We start from the raw sequence: 20074 nt of genomic DNA on the forward strand, positions 1-20074 counted from the left end.
GTATTGGAGTGGCCATCACAAAGCTCTGACCTCAATCCTATAGAAAATGTGTGGGCTGAATTGAAACATCCTGTGCTAGCAAGGAGGCCTACAAACCTGACTCAGTTACACAAGCTCTGTCAGGAGGCCAAAATTCACCCAACTTATTGTGGAAAGCTTGTGGAAGGCTACCCGAAACGTTTGACCTAAGTTAAACAATTTCAAGGCAATGCTACCAAATACTAATTGAGTGTATGGAAACTTCTGACCCACTGACATTTTACATTTTTGAAATAAGGTGGTGATCCTAACTGACCTAAGACAGGGAATTTTTACGAGGATTAAATGTAAGAAATTGTGAAAAAAAAGTTTAGATGTAGATGTATTTGGCGAAGGTGTATGTAAACTTCCGACTTCAACTGTATAAATTGTCTAGGGTTGAGTTTTTATTACCTTTATTTAACTAGGCAAGTCAGTTAAGAACAAAATTGTTTTTTCAATGACAGCGGGTTAACTGCCTGTTCAGGGGCACAAAAACAGATTTGTATCTGTCAGCTCAGGGATTTGAACTTGCAACCTTTCAATTACTAGTCCAACGCTCTAACCACTAGGCTACCCTGCCGCCTCAGCTGACTATCAATCTTGCTGCCAAAATAGTGATGCTAGTTAGCTAACAGCAAGCTAAAAATATTGAAATACCCATGTTATGTATGCTTGGCTAGCCAGTCTAATAGAGATCAACATCTTGATTGTAAAAGCTCTTCTCTTTTTAGTTGTTGGTGTGGCTAGCTACTAAATAGCAAGCTACAATGTTACAACCAGACACCTAAATCTTAGTTTACCAGCAAATGTTAGGACATGGCGGAGTTGGCTAGCTAGTTAGACTTGCGCCTACTAACTTGTTATGAGCCACCGTACTTCTACATCTGTATTGCTTGCTGTTTGTGGTTTTAGGCTGAGTTTCTGTATTGTACTTAGTGACATCGGCAGATGTAAAAATTGCTATATAAATACATTTAATTGAAATGTTATTGATTGCATCTGGTCAGTTCTTTCAGTTTTGCCCTAAGGATTGTTGTGAGTGTCCATCTCTTTTTCAAAACAGCCCGCCTTGGGGAGGGACGTGGGCTACAGCACGATGCACCGCCCAATGCAAGTTGTAGTCATTTTTTTATTTGCTTGTATATTTAGCAATGAATGCACCAGTAGGAACATCGCTAAAAGACATCCAATTGCTCTATCGAACAAGGACAACCATATCTACAGTCGTGGCCAAAAGTTTGAGAATGACACAAATATTAATTTTCAGAAAGTCTGCTGCCTCAGTTTGATAGATGGCAATTTGTATATACTCCAGAATGTTATGAAGAGTGATCAGATTGCAAAGTCCCTCTTTGCCATGCAAATTAACTTCACCCCCCCAAAACATTTCCACTGCATTTCAGCCCTGCCACAAAAGGACCAGCTGACACCATCGCAGGGATTCTCTCATTAACACAGGTGTGAGTGTTGACGAGGACAAGGCTGGAGATCACTCTGTCATACTGATTGAGTTCAAATAACAGACTGGAAGCTTCAAAGGGAGGGTGGTGCTTGGATCATTGTTCTTCCTCTGTCAATCATGGTTACCTGCAAGGAAACACGTGTCGTCATTATTGCTTTGCACAAAAAGGGCTTCACAGGCAAGGATATTGCTGCCAGTAAGATTGCACCTAAATCAACCATTAATCGGATCATCAAGAGCTTCAAGGAGAGCGGTTCAATTGTTGTGAAACAGGCTTCAGGGCACCCAAGTCTCCTAAAGGTGATTCGGCTGCGGGATCGGGGCACCACCAGTACAGTGCTTGCTCAGGAATGGCAGCAGGCAGGTGTGAGTGCATCTGCACGCACAGTGAGGCAAAGACTTTTGGAGGATGGCCTGGTGTCAAGAAGGGCAGCAAAGAAGCCACTTCTCTCCAGGAAAAACATCAGGGACAGACTGATATTCTGCAAAAGGTACAGGGATTGGACTGCTGAGGACTGGGCTAAAGTCCTTTTCTCTGATGAATCACCTTTCCGATTGTTTGGGGCATCCAGAAAAAAAGCTTGTCCGGAGAAGACAAGGTGAACGCTATCAGTCCTGTGTCATGCCAACAGTAAAGCATCCTGAGGCCATTCATGTGTGGAGTTGCTTCTCAGCCAAGGGAGTAGGCTCACTCACAATTTTGCCTATGAACAAAGCCATGAATAAAGAATGGTACCAACACATCCTTCGAGAGCAACTTCTCCCCACCACCCAGGAACAGTTTGGTGACAAACAATGCCTTTTCCAGCATGATGGAGCACCTTGACATAAGGCAAAAGTGATAACTAAGTGTTTCAGGGAACAAAACATTGATATTTTGGGGCCATGGACAGGGAACTCCCCGGACCTTAATCCCATTGAGAACTTGTGGTCAATCCTCAAGAGGCGGGTGGACAAACAAAACCCCACAAATTCTGACAAACTCCAAGCATTGATTATGCAAGAATGGGCTGCCATCAGTCAGGATGTGGCCCAGAAGTTAATTGACAGCAGCCAGGGCGGATTGCAAAGGTCTTGAAAAAGAAGGGTCAACACTGCAAATATTGACTCTTGCATCAACTTCATGTAATTGTCAATAAAAGCCTTTGACACAAATGAAATGCTTGTAATTATACTTCAATATTCCATAGTAACATCTGACAAAAATATCTAAAGACACTGAAGCAGCAAACTATGTGTAAATTAATATTTGTGTCATTCTCAAAACCTTTGGCCACGACTGTACACACACAAAAACATATAGTTTGATCAGTATAACATAGAGCCTTCACGAAATGCCACAAAGCAGGACTACATGTATTTTTAGATCCCCCCCCCAGCTCCCCGCATCAATCACCGAAAGCCATCATAGGGTGTATCATTCATTGCGCTAAGACCTGACCTGCCTTCCTCTTGGGTGAAACGCATCACACTCTCCTATAAATGCCTCAGACATGATGAAAATAAGCCCCCTTTAAGACTGCTTCACTGGTGCCCTTATGTTGGCAAAGTGAGTGAGTGAACTCGATGCACTGCCAGTTCACCATTTGTGCATACAGTTTGCCCAGGTAACCTTCTTATCCAACCCTGCCTTTATGCATAAGGTCAGCGGCATTACAATTGCTCACCTTGGAGATTGTGACTTTTGTGAGATATTGAAACAAATTATTGAAAAATAACTTAAGTTTACTTGCGTTACCCATGTTCTCTGATATTATGAGTGGGATATCTCACCACATTCCCCTACTTGCAAGAGTGTGAGGAAGTTCGGTATGCTCGAGAATGATCAGAGATTAAGCAAATGGCTCTTTAGTATGAGGGGAGGTAGTCACTCGACCTGTCTGTCTCCTACAGACGTGTGGTTCTTCGAGCTGCTTCGAGATTCTGATAAATCCAACTGTGAGATAGTAACCTTTAAGTAATAAAGGTTTTAGTAATTAACACACACTTTTTAACTGAATTCTCTGTCGTTGAAAATGTCTGGCACATAGTTTGTTCTATTTGTTCTATTCATGCTTCAAGGGTGGACTGTCAGCAGAGGAGGCGGGTGAGGGGAGGCTGGCTCATAATAATGGCTTGAATAGAGTTGATAGAATTGTATCAAACACATGGAAACCATTCCGTTTATTCCATTCCAGCCATTACTGTCAGCACATCCTCAGATTTGAAGTGCCACCAGCCAGCACTGACTGTCAGGTAGGATCATCAGAATACTATTTTCCCTGCTATCTGTTGCCCATGAACTGAGCAACCAGGCTCTTTCTCTGCTGGTTGTCCTGCTCCTGTGTTCCACCCTGTAGGTGACTCATGCTGGGCAGGGCCACCGGCTGGGGTGGTACCCAGGTCTGGTAGTAGGGACAAACCTTCAGGTGCTCCGACATGGACGGCACGTTGTCTATAAAATGCCACAAATCTACTGTAGAGAACAGATGACTGAACTCCCACACCTGGGGAGCGATACAAGATGAGAGGAGAGGAAAGAAAAGAGAGGAGAGGGTAGGCAGGGAGAGAGAGGAGAACATGGGAAATGTGACAAGTCACAGTAACTTACTCGACAGACTGCTGTCATTGTAAACTCCAGTGCTCTTACCGTTTTGGCCTTCCATTTGGCCACACCAGACTTGTAGGTCTTCTTTTCCCAGAGGAGGACACCATCCCCCTGTCCTGCAGCAGAGAGGAACATACCTCTCTCATGAGGCGGGACACAAGAGCCAGTTGGGACAGGGACAGGCTGTCCAGGAAGCTGGCCATGTGGCACAGCACCTCGGATGGCAAAGCACTCAGTGAATCACAGTCCCCTTCTCCCCTCGACCGCCTCCTCCTGGGGGTTCCGACAGGTTCTGGACCAGACTGCGACTTGGAAGATTTAAGGGGCTCTGTTCCTTCCCCTTGAGAAGCTGGGACGGTGGGTCGGAGGTTGAAGATGCTCAGTTCCTGGCTGTAGGTAAAGGGTCAGAGGTCAGGATTAGGGTATGGTAATGAAAACATTCAGATGTACTGAAGGACGGTGAATACAAATACTGAAATATATACAAACACTGGTTCTTCCACAATCAGTGCATGAGTTGTGAGTAGCTAGTTGAATGGTTCTTACTTGTAGGTGACCGTGGCAGGTTGTTTGAAAGGCTCTAACCTTCTCTGGCTGTAGGTGCAGCCCAGGTAGGCCAGGGGACACCTCTGCTCAAACCAGCCACTAGCACACGTCTGAATGTCTGTGTGCACGTTCCTGAATAATGATAACAATGTTTCATTTTAGATGTGTGGAAAACATTACAATGGAGGCTATACAGCCATACCAGGGCAACTACTCAAGGCGACATGACATCACAGGGGCCCAGGTACCTGAAGTGTTTGGGGAACTCTTTGCATTGGAAGTGTTTGGGGTACCTGAAGTTTTTGGGATACCTGAAGTGTTTGGGAAATTCCCTTCGTTGGAAGGAGTGTCCACAGAGGAAGGTGAAGGCAGAGCTAGCCTTGTTGTGTCGGCTGGAGGTGCTGTCTGCATGCAGCTGGAGGCGGAGCTTCAGAGGCCTGTCCCTTGTCAAGTCTGCTAACGTCGTGTCTCGTCTGAACGGTGCCGTCTTGAAGGAGTGGGTCTGCATCCCCATGTCCACATAAAGCCCGTCCTGTCCACGCTCCTCACTGATCTTAGAACCAGGAAGACAGAGAGAAAGACATCTCAGCTCACTCAAGAACAGCTCTAAGAACCTTATCCGGGCAGAGATAGAGAGAAATCTCCACCAATTGTTTATTAGGGGATACTCGCAACTGAGGATGGAACCCGGGACATTGGCTTGTCAACCCAACACCTTAGCTGTTACACCAACAGATCCAAACCACTTGATAAAATAGCCAAGTGTTGGGTTAACATCGCTATAATATCTTTATGTGTTGTGGATGTACGTATTGTATTTCTGTTCTGATAGCTGTGAAACGTATGCTCTATTTTTGTTCAGCATTTTATTGCACCTAGCACTGGCACTTATTTTAACCTGCTGAGCTCTTCTGATAGGCATAACTTACCTGATGCCCCATGACCTCTCTCTCTGCGTATCCCAGTAGTGTGCTGTCAGCCTCGTCCGTCCACCAGGACTCCTTTAATGCCCCCAGGTCAGATGTATCCACACAGGCCCAGGTACTCTCAGCACGGGCTGATGCGTCATAGTAGTGGACACTACGCTGCTTCTCACGGTAGCTGACAGGAACCTGCAGGGGAACAATGATTGATAACACATACAGTAACGCCATTATTTTACAGAGATTTGTGTATGTAAGTGTTTGTATCTGTGTGTACGTGAACATGCATATGCCTTAGAGAGAAAAAAATCAACAGAACTACCTTGAAGGAGTACAGTGTCTGAACAGGGATGGGCTCTATGTTTCCGTAGACAAAGTCTTTTTCCCGTGGCGTGCAGGCATCCATCTGGCCAAAGGTGAGCAGCATGCGTCCGTGGTGCACCAGGTACATGTTGAATTCCTGGGGGGTGACCTCCTTGGCCATGCGCTGCAGGACCCCGTCCTGCCACGGGGCCATACCTGTAATCCCTGTGGCATTACGGTTGGCCTCGGTCCCCCTTGGTCCCTCTGGAGTTCCTGGAGCTTGCAGAGCGCCCATCAACTCTTCTGCATCTCTTTTCTCCTTCTTCTCTCTGCACGACTGCTCCTCCAACTCCATCCAATGGTTCCACTCCTTCCCTTCTCTGCCCCGGCTGTTTTTGGTGTCCACATTACAGCCTCCTTTATCCATATTGAACATCCTCTCATACCTGTTGTATCTGTCAGAGCTGATGTCTCCCCTGGTTCCTCAACACCCACATCTCCCTCCTCCTTCTCCAAAGAAAAGTCTGAAAGGTCTGTCACGGCTGTTTCTGGAACGCCTGGCATGGATAGAGAGGGTAATAATGAGGAAAAACAAGTTATTGTAATTTATAACAAAGTTCAAATAAAGTAAAAATAACATTTTGGATTTGTCCAGAAAATCCAGTTACCAGATAGGATATGATATGGCCTATCTTCACTCCACCCATCATCAGCAGCCGTACAGAGGGTAGAGGCCCCATTACATAGACGCACTGTGGCCCAGTCTTCTGTCTTCTCCTTTTTCTTATCTTCTTTCTTCTCCTCTTCCTCTCCCTCCACCTTCACTATCATCTCTGGGTAGAGAGTCTTCATCTTCATACGGGCATACAGGTGTCTCTGATCATCCAGGGCCATGGCCAGGTCCAACTGTTCTCCTGCCTTCTGCTCCTTCAGCAGGTTCTCATGCAGGGTGTGTGTGTGTGCGTGGATGTCGGGGTGTGTGTTTGCGTAGGCTTCATCGGCTGGCCAGCGGATCCACTCCATTGAGCAGCACACCACACTGGCGGGACAGACCTGCAGGTGGCCCGCCTGCCAGGAACGGGGCATGATGATTGGACAGCCGAAGGCAGCGTTGAGGCATGGCACCTTCTCATTGGGGCAGAGGAGCGCATGCTCCTCCTCTTTGCACATGTGGAACAGGGCTCCACACAAAAGGCGGCAGGGGATGAGCACACAAGACACCGAGATCTCCACGGGGGCCTTACACCGCCGGCTGTAGCAGCTGTCACAGTGGCGATGACCGGCAGGACGGGGGGGACGAGAAAAAAGGGAATGACGTCTCTGATGGAAGAGGGATGGACAGAGAGAGAATGATAGAAAGTGTGAGAGGAAGAGAACACAGTCAAAACTACTTCACCTCTCACATATTAATGTCATGGGATGGCATAGTCTCCACTTGTACACTAAACATGAATTGTAAACAAGCATCTTAAGTCTTGTGGGCAAGACATGGTTAACTATTTTTTTTACAGGGAAACAGCATCAACCCTTTCACAGAAGCTCTATCGTACACATTCCCCATAAAAACATAATGACTAAATCAATTCAATGAAAACATTGAGAAATGCTGTTCAATTTGGTTGTATTGTGGTTTTTACTTTAACATGCCATAAAGTGAGCTTCAATTTAAATAAAATGAAACATACCATGTTCTTATTCTTCAGTACAACATTGTTCAACTGAAATCCCTTGAAACAGAAAGACATGTTGAATGCAACCTTTACTTTATACTTAACCTTATATTATAATGTAAACCTAAAAAGTTTAAAGCTTTCAAACCATACAAACAATTGTTACACAACTGTCTTATAGTCCATAGTCTCAACATTACCTGAAGTAAACCATTTCCCTTGTGCCGCTACAGTACTACTGCATGGTATCTGTCCCTTCTGAAGATCATGTGTTAGTGCTATAAATAGGCCAACATGCTGACTGAGAAATGCTACACAGCCTGTTCAAAAACATGCTCTGGTTACCAGACAAGGGCTGACCCTGGGTCAGTTGAGAACTCAGTTATTCAACCAACCAGTGTGACTGAGTGATAGGGAGAAACTTGTGAGGAACCATAGCAATAGAGTTCCCTACTTGGAGATAACCTGTTTATGCATGGACATTGCCATTGAGGATTTCCACCATTTTAAAGTAGTCAACTGGGTGGGGAATGAGGCTTAAGGAAGGATCGCAGGTTACGTATGCAACCATGGTTATGTGAGCTATTTGGATCACTCCAATATATTGGTATCAGTCTGTGGCGGAGGGATACATCCGAGGTGAGGATTTACAGATTTACTCCCGTGAACACCGGTGTCACAGCTTGGGTCCGCCCCTATATAAAGATCCTATGGTCGCGACACACGTTCTCTACATCATTTTTTTAGGTGCCTCTAGAACCGTAGAGGATTGGAGTGATCCATATACAGTGGGGAGAACAAGTATTTGATACACTGCCGATTTTGCAGGTTTTCCTACTTACAAAGCATGGAGAGGTCTGTAATTTTTAACATAGGTACACTTTAACTGTGAGAGACGGAATCTAAAACAGAAATCCAGAAAATCACATTGTATGATTTTTAAGTAATTAATCTGCTGGGGCCGTTCCTTTGGTGCCCGAGCGCCTGGGTCCCCCAGGCACGTCCCTATGGCGGTGACAGTTGACAGGTTGTTATTCCACCGCACGCTGTGCCACTCCCCACTGTCTTTCCTCAGCGTGAGGTGATGAGGGTGGCGACAGTCTGCCTGTCTTGGACCCGGGGCCTGAGGAGGAGGCATGAACCGTCTCAGGGTCTCCCGGTCCCTAAGAACCTTATCAATCTGCTCCAGAATGTCATTAACCAAAGGTGCAAAAGGTCAGCCATGGGGTGATGGGGAGAGTGGCAAATGTGCTCTGGAGAGCAGCTGGCAGATGGGATTGGGCCAGCCCGAGATGGCGCAGGGAGGTAACCACCTGCGCCGTGGCCCGTCCATTGGAGTGGGCCACATCCCTCTGGAGCAGGAAAAGCAGGCGAGACACCCCCGTCGTTTCCCAGAAGAGCTCCTCTGTACCCCCCTGCACCCGGGGCAACAGAGTCTACACGTAGGCCTGCAGCAGCATGGCCGCATTGGTAAGGCGGCCGAGAGGACCATGGCAGCTATCATGGTGTCCATGGTCGGGTACTCCCAGAGGCTGAGTGACTCTGCGCCCGCCACATTACTCCATGGTCCAGTCTGAAGCAACCCCTGGCAGAGGCTCAGCTCTCCTGCAAGGCCTGGCAGAATTCAGCAGAGAAGAGTCATCGCTGTCCACCAGTTTGATGTCCCGTGTAGTGGCTACCCGAGTGAGTAGGCCCCTCATAGCCTATCGAGCTGCTGGGGGCTGATCGAGCTGCTGGGGCTGATGAAGCCACCCCTCTGGCTTCTGATGGCCTGGTAGCTCCGCTCATGGTGGTGAACAGTGCCAGCATTGTCCATCAGGAACAGCCTATCACTGCCCAACAGGTAAGAGCTGTCGTCGCCATCGAAGCTATCAACCTCCTGACACAGGGCATGCGCCTTGCATTCAAGGTGGTCCCAGCAGTCTGACTCCTGCCCTCGTCCAGGACTGGCAGCAGATGGGCTCTGCCTGCGGTGACTCCGGCCACACTTCCTGGGAGGGGTACTGGGCCCAGTAGAGGGACTAACAGCCTGTGCCTGGCCGACCCACTCTCACATGGCCTCCAATCTCGCCAGGTGCAGAAAAAAGGCATCCACAGTAAGGCGCTCCACCGCCCTCTCTGCATGGCTCAAACCCAGGCAGTGCATACATGAGGTATGCGGATCTCCAAGGGGATGTCACCATCACACCTGTCACAAAGGGAAGCCATAAACTCAGCCCAGCCAGCAAGGCCACTTAGCAGGGGTCCAATGCCCTGGGAAAGCTTATGTCGTGACCCGCTTGGAGGAATAGGAACTCGGTGATGGATAACTTACCCAATAATTCTGAAAAACAGTCAGACAAAAAACAGCAAACAGGTCATGGATTTGTTATGGATTTGATTCATGTGAATTTCTTTAACATGACAGCATGTTAATTAAGCAATTCACAACACACACAGAACAAGCCAGTCGGCAAAGTTGTGTAAGGTAAATACAGTGTGGCAGCAAGAGCCACCAATATATTAAAGGATGCACACGGAGTCGTAGTGTATAGCTAACGAAACACAAGCAAGACAAACCACAGGCGGAAGATACAGATGAACCGCACGCAGCGAGTGGAACACTCAGGAAGAGGGGCTGGCCATGTGGTCCAGCTGCTCCAGGCTGCAAACAGCCAGTGAGTATACCTCCAGTGAGTATACTTAGACTTAAGTATACTCACTGGAGTACATGTGAGTAACACTCCTCCATATACAACACAGTATCCTCTAGTGGCTCTTTACAAAAAAATGTGTGCAAAAGTAAAGCTATGATTGATCCAGTTGGATACCAACTCTTACCTCCCACTCTCAGACATATCCTCTGAGAAGCGGAGGCTGGTCGGAGGAGCTATAGGAGGATGGGCTCATTGTAATGGCTGGAATGGAATAAATAAATAAAAGGGTATCAAACACATCAAACATATGGAAGCCACATGTTTGACTCCGTTCAATATATTGCCATTACAATGAGCCCATCCTCCTATAGCTCCTCCCACCAGCCGCCACTGCCTCCGAGTATAGTCTAGCCCTACCCATCAGACAAGTCTTGATGGCCCCTTGTAGAGCTGAAAGCAACTAGATGGGTGTAAGCAATATGTCAGACAACTCTGCCCAACCCACGAAGGCTTGCCTGCCTTCCACCATGACAGTTTTCGCCTGATCATTACAGACACAATGAACTGATTGACAACATGACATCCATGTTGGATCTATAATCTATAATGCCATAATTAAAACACCAATGAAATATCTGCAGTGTTTTGTGCTTTCCTTCTGTCTGTCTCACTGTGTAACCTGACTCCACTGCTCCAGATAGAGACCCCCTTCACCCTGCAGACCAGAATGCAACCTAGCTATATTTATCACTGCCCTGGTAAATGTCGTAACAAAATTCAGGACTGTAACCCATGCAAGGCTGACAGACTGACTAACCGACTGTCTGTTTGACTGACTTTGTGACTGACTAGGTGACTAACTGCAACTCAGCCTCAGAGGAGACAGAGAGACAAGAGGTAAGACTATTTAGCATTGATATCATGGTAAGACAACACTGTCAGATTAGTAAGTACACTGTACTGAACTCCTGGTTCTGGAGGGTTGCAGTCAATTGCATTTCAAATCAGCCAATTTAGCAAGTAAACGGAAGTTCCAATTCATTTTTTTCATCTGAGAAAAGCACTGAAACACAATGGAATTGGAATTTCAGTTTACTTCCTGAAGTGACTGAATCTAAATGGAATTGATCCCAACCCCATTGTCTTAAGTTCAGATGGTGTTCACTCCTATGCCACGTTCATCACTCGGTTCGACACACTATCTGACGCAAGACAATGCCCCAACCCTGGTTGCAGCATGTCCAGAGTTCTGTCCTAGCCTAGCACTAACACACCAGATTAAGCTAAGCAAGGTCTTGATGATTAGTTGATTATTTGAATCAGGTGTGTAGTGTTGGTTTGGGACAAAACCTGCACACACCACGGCTCTCCAGGACCAGGGTTAATTTACTCTAGGTTGTGTATTAGAGGTGTTTATTAGAACCATTCAGTGTAGTCATAGGATTGTCAGGGCTCCTAGCCAGAGTGTATTTTCCAGGATATTCACATGAAATTAATTTGAACTCAAAATTAACTCAAATCAATAGCTATTGAAACCAAATAAAGACAATCATAAAAGAGGAAGTTACTCTCTTACCTTTTTCCCTCTCTCTATCTCTCATTCCCTCCCTCTCTCCCTGTGTCTCACCCTCCCCAAAGGTTCTTCCTTCCCACCCCGCCGTCACGCGACTGTGACAGCTGTTTCAGCTGGCCCTGAAAGGCCCTGTGGATATCTCTGTGTCCTGTGTGCTCATCCCCTGACACCTGCTGTGTGGTGCCCTCTTCCACCTGTGCAAAGAGGAGGAGCATGCGCTGCTCTTCCCCAATGAAAAGGTGCCATGCCTCAATGCCGGCTTCGGCTGTTCAATCAGTATGCCCTGTGCCTGGCTGGCGGTCTACCTGCAGGTCTGTCCCGCCAGCGTGGGTGTACTGCTCCATGGAGTGGAAGTCACACCCGGCGCCAGGATAAAGTGACTAAGGGGGCAGTGAAATTGGCAATGGGTCAACATTTTGGGGGGTTCTTGCATTGGAATGATATTGAATTCTGCTTACATCACCTATACCACAAACACAATGTTAAAATGCAGTGACTCAGAGATCTTTGAGTGCTTTTGAAGTGACCGGTAGGTTGACGTGAAATATGTATCTCCACTCTGCTGTAAGAGCACAATGGACAGCGCCTTTCACACTAAAGCAAGGCTGTTTTGCTAATAAATATGGGCTACAAGATAGATAAGGTAATTAATCTGTTACAAACAGCCTATTTGAATGCAGTCTTACCAAAATACTACAAACTAAATGTAGTAGCCTAGTTATTCAGTAGTAGCCTAGCCTGCCTGCCATCCTGTACCTGCCTGATTCTGATCACAAACCTCTGCCTGTCCTCGACCTGCCCTTTGCCTGCACTGTGTTTATAATAAATTATCTGAAAACTGTACTATCCTCCTCCTGGACCTCAACTCCCTTATAGTCTTGACTATAAGGGAAAGGGAGTATGTTCCCTGTCGCCAACGCTTGCCCTCGATTTCCACCTCATCTTGGAGGAATCCCGGAGTTCTCTTGGAGGTCCAAAGGGCTGTCAAGTCGTCTCCTCCACAGCCCATGGAACTGGGCAGGGCTAGATTTTCTCCTGCTGAGCGGTTACGCAGACTTAACACCTAGAGCTGTCTGCATTGTGGAGCTACGGGACATTTTGTTATCTACCTGCCCATTAAATAACCAGGCTCATCAAGTAGGTACTAGTGCGCTGATGAACCGTACGGGGAATTCTCCATTCTCCATTCTTCCATTTCTCATACCCCTTTCCATGCTGCCCTGTTGTGGGGTGACCGTTCCAAATCTCTCCAGGTGCTCATAGACTCTGTTGTACGACAACGTTTTAGGTGGGCCCACCTTGGTTCCTGACGTCTCTATGTTCGTTGCTGCCTACACCGTGTGTGCCCAGAATAAGACTGCATGGCAAGCACCGGCTGGCCTTCTTCGACCACTTCCCATCACTCACTGGCCCTGGTCACGTACATCCCTGGACTTCGTCACTGTTCTCCCCCCATCTGATGGCAACATGGTTATCCTTACCGTGGTGGACCGGTTTTCCAAGGTCGCCCATTTCATTCTTCTCCCAAAGCTACCCTCAGCCCAGCTCATGGTGCAGCATGTCTTCCGGATCCATGGACTTCGGGTTCCACCCCCAGTCTAACAGCCAGCTGGAGCGAGCCAATCAGGACCTGGAAATGACTCTTCGCTGCCTGGTCTCTGCTAATTACACCACTTGGAGCCAGCAGCTCATATGGGTAGAGTATGCCCGCAACAACCTCCCTTGCTCAGCCACTGGTCTCTCGCCTTTTGAGTGCTCCCTGGGATATCAGCCCCCGCACTTCCCGGAGCAAGAGGACGAGGTCAGCATATCCTCAGCCCAGATGTTCGTCCGCCACTGTCGCCGTGCTTGGAAGAGAGCCTGGTCGGCTCTGCTCAAGACCACCTCCAGGTATTGACGACCGGCGGACCACACCCGGACCCCGGCTCCCCGTTATTGTTTCGAGCAGCGGGTATGCCTGTCCACTTGGGATCTGACCCTCCGGGTAGAGTCCCGCAAACTGTCCCCTGCGTTTTATCGACCCTTTCCCCATCTCCAAGATTCTGAATGCGAATGAATGCGAACAGAACAAAACAGAGGTACCAAGTAGTAGACGTTACCCACTAGCCATGCTAGCATGTAATTACATTCCAGACCAAGTGTTGGCGGTGGTGAGGAACAATCTACCAATCACAGGAAGTGTGATGTAAACAAGGAGCAAACATCAAACTGTAAGTCTCTTCTCTCTCAACATTTCAATTTTGGATAATCTCTTATAAAATGGGTTAAAATAATGTATAGTGACAATAGGTGTAAAATAGTAAATAATGGCTACTTCTCAGTAAGTTTTAAACTGTCTAGAGGAGTAAAACAAGGTTGTTCACTATCAGCATATCTATTTATTATGGCCATCGAAATGTCATCTATTAAAATCAGATCCAACAATAATATCAGGGGATTAGAAATACAGAGCTTAAAAACAAAGGTGTCATTGTACACTGATGATTCATGTTTTCTTTTAAATCCATAACTTGGAAACCTCCACGGCCTCATAGAGGATCTAAATCATTTTTCAAACCTCTGGATAACAACCAGATTACGATAAGTGTACTATATTACGTATTGGATCAATAAAAAATACAACTTTAAATTACCATGTAGTTTACCAATAAAATGGTCTGATGGTGATGTGGATATACTCGGTATACATATCCCGAAATAAATAAATGATCTCACTCCAATACATTTTTATAGAGAGTTACTAAAAATAGATACGATTTTGCTACCATGGAAGCGTAAATGCCTTTCTATTTGTTGAAAAATCCCAGTTTACCTATTTGCTTATGGTCATGCCTACACCTAGCGAACAGCTTAAGATCTTGAAACTGAGATATCCTTTCATTCTCAAAACAAGGTTCTGGGCGTACTGTAAAATTGCAGATACTGATAATGAGGATTTGTTCAATCAGTCACTTGCATGAACACAGAAATTGGTTATTAGAAAAGCACATACATAGAACACAGAAATTAGTGAGGTATTGGTCTGTCTGGTCTGCATGACCCAGTATTGGTCATCACATGAATGAAGCACACATTAATTATGAATGATGAATAAGCTAAATAATGCAAATATAATTTGTCAATATATAAGGGAACTAACGGGACTGCCCCGTTAGAGCTCACTTCAGACCGGCACTTTATGCATCTAAATTTGACTATGACCTCTCCAGCTTGTTGACGATAAAGAGCGTATCAGGAATCAATGTAAGACCCAGATGCAGACAGTTGAAGTAACACTGTGTATTGTAGCAACAGGGGCAGGCAAAGACAGGTCAAGGCAGGCAGGGGTCAAAAATCCAGGGTAAGACAAAGGTACAGGACGGCAGGCGGACTCAGGGTAAGGGAAAGCAGGATTCAGTAATCCAGAGGTGGAGCAAAGGTCCTCCCGAGCTGCATCAGGTGAAGCGGCAGTCTCCGGAAACTCTTGGAGGGACTTGGGTAAGCACAGATCTTTTCGGGGTGGTAGACACCGGGAACTTCCGGAGTTTATCAGCTGCAAGGTGGGATCCCTGAGTGAGCGATTGGAACCATAATCAAACCTCTTCTCCCTTCCACGTTCCCGTAGCTGACCATCAATCTGGATGGTTAAAGTGATGAGTGAGTCGAGATCTGTCGGTAGTTCTCAGGCTGCCAGTTCATCCTTTACCTCCTCCGATAATCCAGGAATGTGTCGACCAGCGCTTCCGGGTTCCAGTTACCCTCCCTGCTAGCGTGTGGAACTCCACCGCATAGTCTGCCACACTGAGGGTGTCCTGCCAAAGCTGGAGTAACTTCCGGGCAGCCTCTCTCCCAGACATCGGAGCCTCGAACACCTTACTCACCTCCGCCACGAATACCTGCATACTGAAGCAGATGGCGGATTGTTGCTCCCACACTGCCGTGGCCCAGGTGAGTGCCCTCCCGGAAATCAGCATAAGAATATACGCTATCTTTTAGCAGTCCGAGGTGAACGAAGAAGGGCGCAGCTCGAAAACGAGGGAGCACTGGGAGAGAAAGGCACAACAGGTTCTGGAATCACTATCACAGCGCTCCGGGGGAGGTAAGCGGGGTTCCCGGGAAACTGGGGTGATGGCGCTGCTACCAGCCGGGTTACTGGGAGGTTACCGTCGTGGGGCTGGGAGGTTACCGCCGTGGTCGACTGCCTATTTGGAAACCTACGGACTTGCTCCCACCATTTAACCCTCTGTTTTCCCAAAGGTTTTTGTGCGTGTTTGTTTATTGTAAGTGCTACTTCATGTATTTTGAATTGTTGAGTAAAGTCCCCTTTGTTACTCATCTCTGCTGTCCTGTGCCGGACTCCTCTGAACCAGCTACACCCAGATCCTTACAGATACACGCACCTCATAATGGAATCAGCAGGAGCAGACAACCACCCTTTGGCGGTCGAGGAGCACGTCCAGCAGCATGCGACCATGTTGCAACATCTCGGCACCACCATGCATGCTGCAGACGATGGACCGATGGGAGAGAGGAGGAGTTCTGCCAGCGTCTCCACCGGCACACCTACAACAGCCACCACGATCACCCCTCCTTCACCTGGTCCCAGTGGGATTCGGATCGCGTTCCCGAGGGAGTAAGATGGGACAGCTGCCGGATGGCAGGGGTTCCTACTCCACCTGGAACTTAACCTGGCGACCATCCACTCGGCTCCTTCGGGACGTGAGAGCGTGTCCGCCCTCATCTCCAGTCTCTCAGGGAAAGCCCTGGAGTGGGCCAACGCCGTATGGGGGGAAGGAGAAGTGGTGTTGGACCATTACACAGAGTTCACCTGTCGCGTTCGGATAGTTTTCGACCACCCGCCTGAGGGTAGAGTGGCGAGTGAAGGTCTTTTCCACTTGAGGCAGGGGACGAGGAGCGCACAGGAGTTCGCCTTGGACTTCCGGACTCTGGTCACCAGCTCAGGATGAAATGAGAGGGCCCTGATCGATCACTACGGGTACAGTCTACGCGGGGACGTCCGTCGGGAGTTGGCCTGCAGGGATACCACTCTGACGTTTGACCAGATGGTGGACCTGCCCATCTGGCTGGATAACCTGCTGGCTACCCGCGGACGTCTAGATCGGGGCCTGTCCGTTCCATCCCCCAGCACCACCGCTCCGACGCCCATGGATATGGGAGGTGCTAGACTTAGGGCGACCGGAGGATGGGCTGTTCCCTGTACCAGCTGTGGCCGCAGCTGGTTGGTACTGGGGAGGTTCCTCTGGGAGTCGAGACGGCAGGCAGGGCACTCTCGTGTCACCCCAGGTGAGTCGGCACCAGGCTCACTCAGAGCCCCCTGTTGCTCACATGTTTTTGTTTATACATTTTCCTACGTTTTCCCCGCATTCCCAGCATAAGGCGCTCGTAGATTCAGGCGCAGCTGGGAATTGTATTGACAGAGCATTTGCCCATAGTTTAGGGATCCTCATTGTTCTTGTGGATATGCCCTTCCCTGTGCACGCCCTAGATAGTTGACCATTGGGGTCAGGGCTAATTAGGGAGGCCACCGCACCACTGGGCATGGTTACACAGGAGGGTCACAAGGAGAGAATTACACAATTACACATTATTTTCCTTATTGATTCTCCTGCGTTTCCCGTGGTGATGGGCCTAACCTGGTTGGCCTGTCATGACCCCACTATTTCGTGGCCACAGAGGGTTCACAAGGGGTGGTTATGAAAGTGCTCGGGGAGGTGTTTAGGGGTTTCCATCGGTGCTACTACGGTGGAAAGTCCAGACCAGGTCTCCACCGTGCGCATCCCCTCTGAAAAAGCCCATTTGGCTCTCGTGTTCTGTAAGAAGAAGGCGACTCAATTACCACCACATCGACGGGGGGGTTGTGAGATAAATCTCCTGGTAGTTCCAGGAGTCATATGTGTCCCCTGTCACAGGAGGTGACGGTGGCTATGGAAACATATGTCTCCGAATCTCTGTGGCAGGGGTACATTCGACCCTGCACTTCACCTGCCTCCTCAAGTTTATTTTTTGGGAAGAAGAAGGATGGAGGTCTGTGCCCATGCATTGACTATCGAGGTATCAATCAAATCACTGTGAGGTACACCTACCCACTGCCTATCATAGCCAGTGTGATAGAGTCAATGCACGGGGCGTACTTCTTCACAAAATTGGATCTCAGGAGCGCTTACAACCTGGTGCGTATCCGGAAGGGAGACAAGTGGAAGACGGCATTTAGTACCACCTCAGGGCACTATGAGTACATTTGTAGATGAGATTTTCCGGGACCCGAACAGACAGGGTGTAGTGGTGTATATCGACGACATTCTGATATACTCCGCTACACCCTCCGAGCATGTCTCCCTGGTGCGCAGGGTGCTTGGTCGACTGTTGGAGCATGACCTGTACGTCAATGCTGAGAAATGTCTGTTCTTCCAACAGTCCGTCTACTTCCTAGGGTACGGCGTTTCTACTTCAGGGGTAGAGATGGAGAGTGACCGCATTTCAGCCGTGCGTAATTGGCCGACTCCCATCACAGCAAAGGAAGTGCAGCAGTTTCTAGGGTTTGCCAACTACTACCAGAGGTTTATCCCGGGTTTTGGACAGGTAGCGGCTCCCATTACCTCACTGCTGAAGGGGAGACCGGTGCGACTGCAGTGGTCGGCTGATGCGGACAGGGCTTACGGTCACCTGAAGGCTCTGTTACCTCGGCTCCGGTGCTGGCTCATCCGGATCCCTCTTTGGCATTTATAGTGGAGGTGGACGCGTCCGAGACTGGGATCAGAGCCGTGTTCACTCAGCGTTCGGGTACGCCACCAAAGCTCCACCCCTGTGCTTTCTTTTCGAAGAAGCTCAGCCCGGTGGAGCGAAACTATGATGTGGGGGACCAGGAGCTGTTGGCTGTTTTCAAGGCTCTGAAGGTGTGGAGACATTGGCTTGAGGGGACTAAACACGTCACCCTCCTCTGGTCATCCTGGCATCGGGCGGACGGTGCGTTGTCTTAGTGGGAAGTACTGGTGGTCCACCTTGGCCAAGGACGTGAGGGTATATGTTTCCTGCTGCTTGGTGTGCGCCCAGTGCAAGGCTCCTAGGGCACCTGCCCAGGGGGAAGTTACAGCCCTTACCCGTTCCACAAAAGCCGTGATCGCACCTATCAGTGGATTTCTTCACGGATCTTCCTCCCTCACAGGGTAACACCACGATCCTGGTCGTTGTGGATCCGTTCTCTAAGTCCTGCCGTCTCCTTCCTTTGCCCGGTCTCCCTACGGCCCTACAGACTGCGGAGGCCCTGTTTACACACATCTACAGGGTGCCTGAGGATATAGTGTCTGATCGAGGTCCCCAGTTCATGTCAAGGGTCTGGAGGGCGTTCATGGGCTTTCACCCCGAGAGTAACAGACAGGTGGAGAGAGTAAACCAGGATGTGGGTAGGTTTCTGCGGTCTTATTGCCAGGACCGGCCGGGGGAGTGGACGGCGTTCATACCCTGGGCAGAGATGGCCCAAAACTAGCTCCGCTACGCCTCCACTAACCTCTCCCCCTTCCAGTGCGTAATGGGGTATCAGCAAGTTCTGGCACCATGGCATGAGAACCAGATAGTGGACCTTGCGATGGACGAATGGTTTAAGCGCTCGGAGGAGACCTGGGACTCTGCTCATGTGCACCTGCACCTGGCTGTGAGGCAGCAGAAGGCGAGCGCCGATCTCCACCACAGTGAAACCCCGGTGTTCGCACCGGGGGACCGGGTCTGGCTCTCGACCCGAAACCTGCCCCTCCGCCTGCCCTGCCGGGAGCTGGGCCCACGGTTTGTGGGGCCATTCAAAGTCCTGAGGAGACTGAACAAGGTATGTTATAGGTTACAGATTACCCCAGATTACCGTATTAACCCCTCGTTCCATGTGTCTCTCCTCAGGCTGGTGGTGGCTGGTCCACTCCAGGAGTCTGAGGTGCGGGAGGTTCCTCCGCCCCCCCTGGACATCGAGAGGGCCCGGCATATGCTGTTCGAGCCATACTGGACTCGAGGTGTCGGGCGAGGGGCCTTCAGTATCTTGTGGAGTGGGAGGAGTATGGTCCAAAGGAGACCTGCTGGGTGCCGGTGGAGGACGATTCTGACCCTTCATTGCTGCGGGATTTCCACCATCTCCATCCAGATTGCCCTGCACCCCGTCCTCCGGGTCGTCCCCAAGGTCGGTGTCGACGCGCAGCTGGAGCCGCCCGTCAAGGGGGGGTACTGTCACAATATCCGCCGAAGTTGGTCCCTCTCCTTGTTCAGGCGGCATTCGGTCGTCAATGTCACCGGCCTTCTAGCCATCGCTGATCCACTTTTCATTTTCTATTTGTTTTGTGTTTGTTTTTACACACATGGTTTCAATTTCCCAATT

General features: G+C 48.8%; 1 pseudogene; it reads right to left on the reverse strand.

Annotated features, from left to right (window-relative positions):
* Positions 1-3747: 3747 nt before the first annotated feature.
* LOC135514588 (F-box only protein 40-like) lies at positions 3748-8650 on the reverse strand (annotated as a pseudogene).
* Between the last annotated feature and the right edge of the window lie 11424 nt (positions 8651-20074).

This window comes from Oncorhynchus masou, chromosome 26 (genome assembly GCF_036934945.1).
Source record: "Oncorhynchus masou masou isolate Uvic2021 chromosome 26, UVic_Omas_1.1, whole genome shotgun sequence".
Lineage (NCBI taxonomy): Eukaryota > Metazoa > Chordata > Actinopteri > Salmoniformes > Salmonidae > Oncorhynchus > Oncorhynchus masou.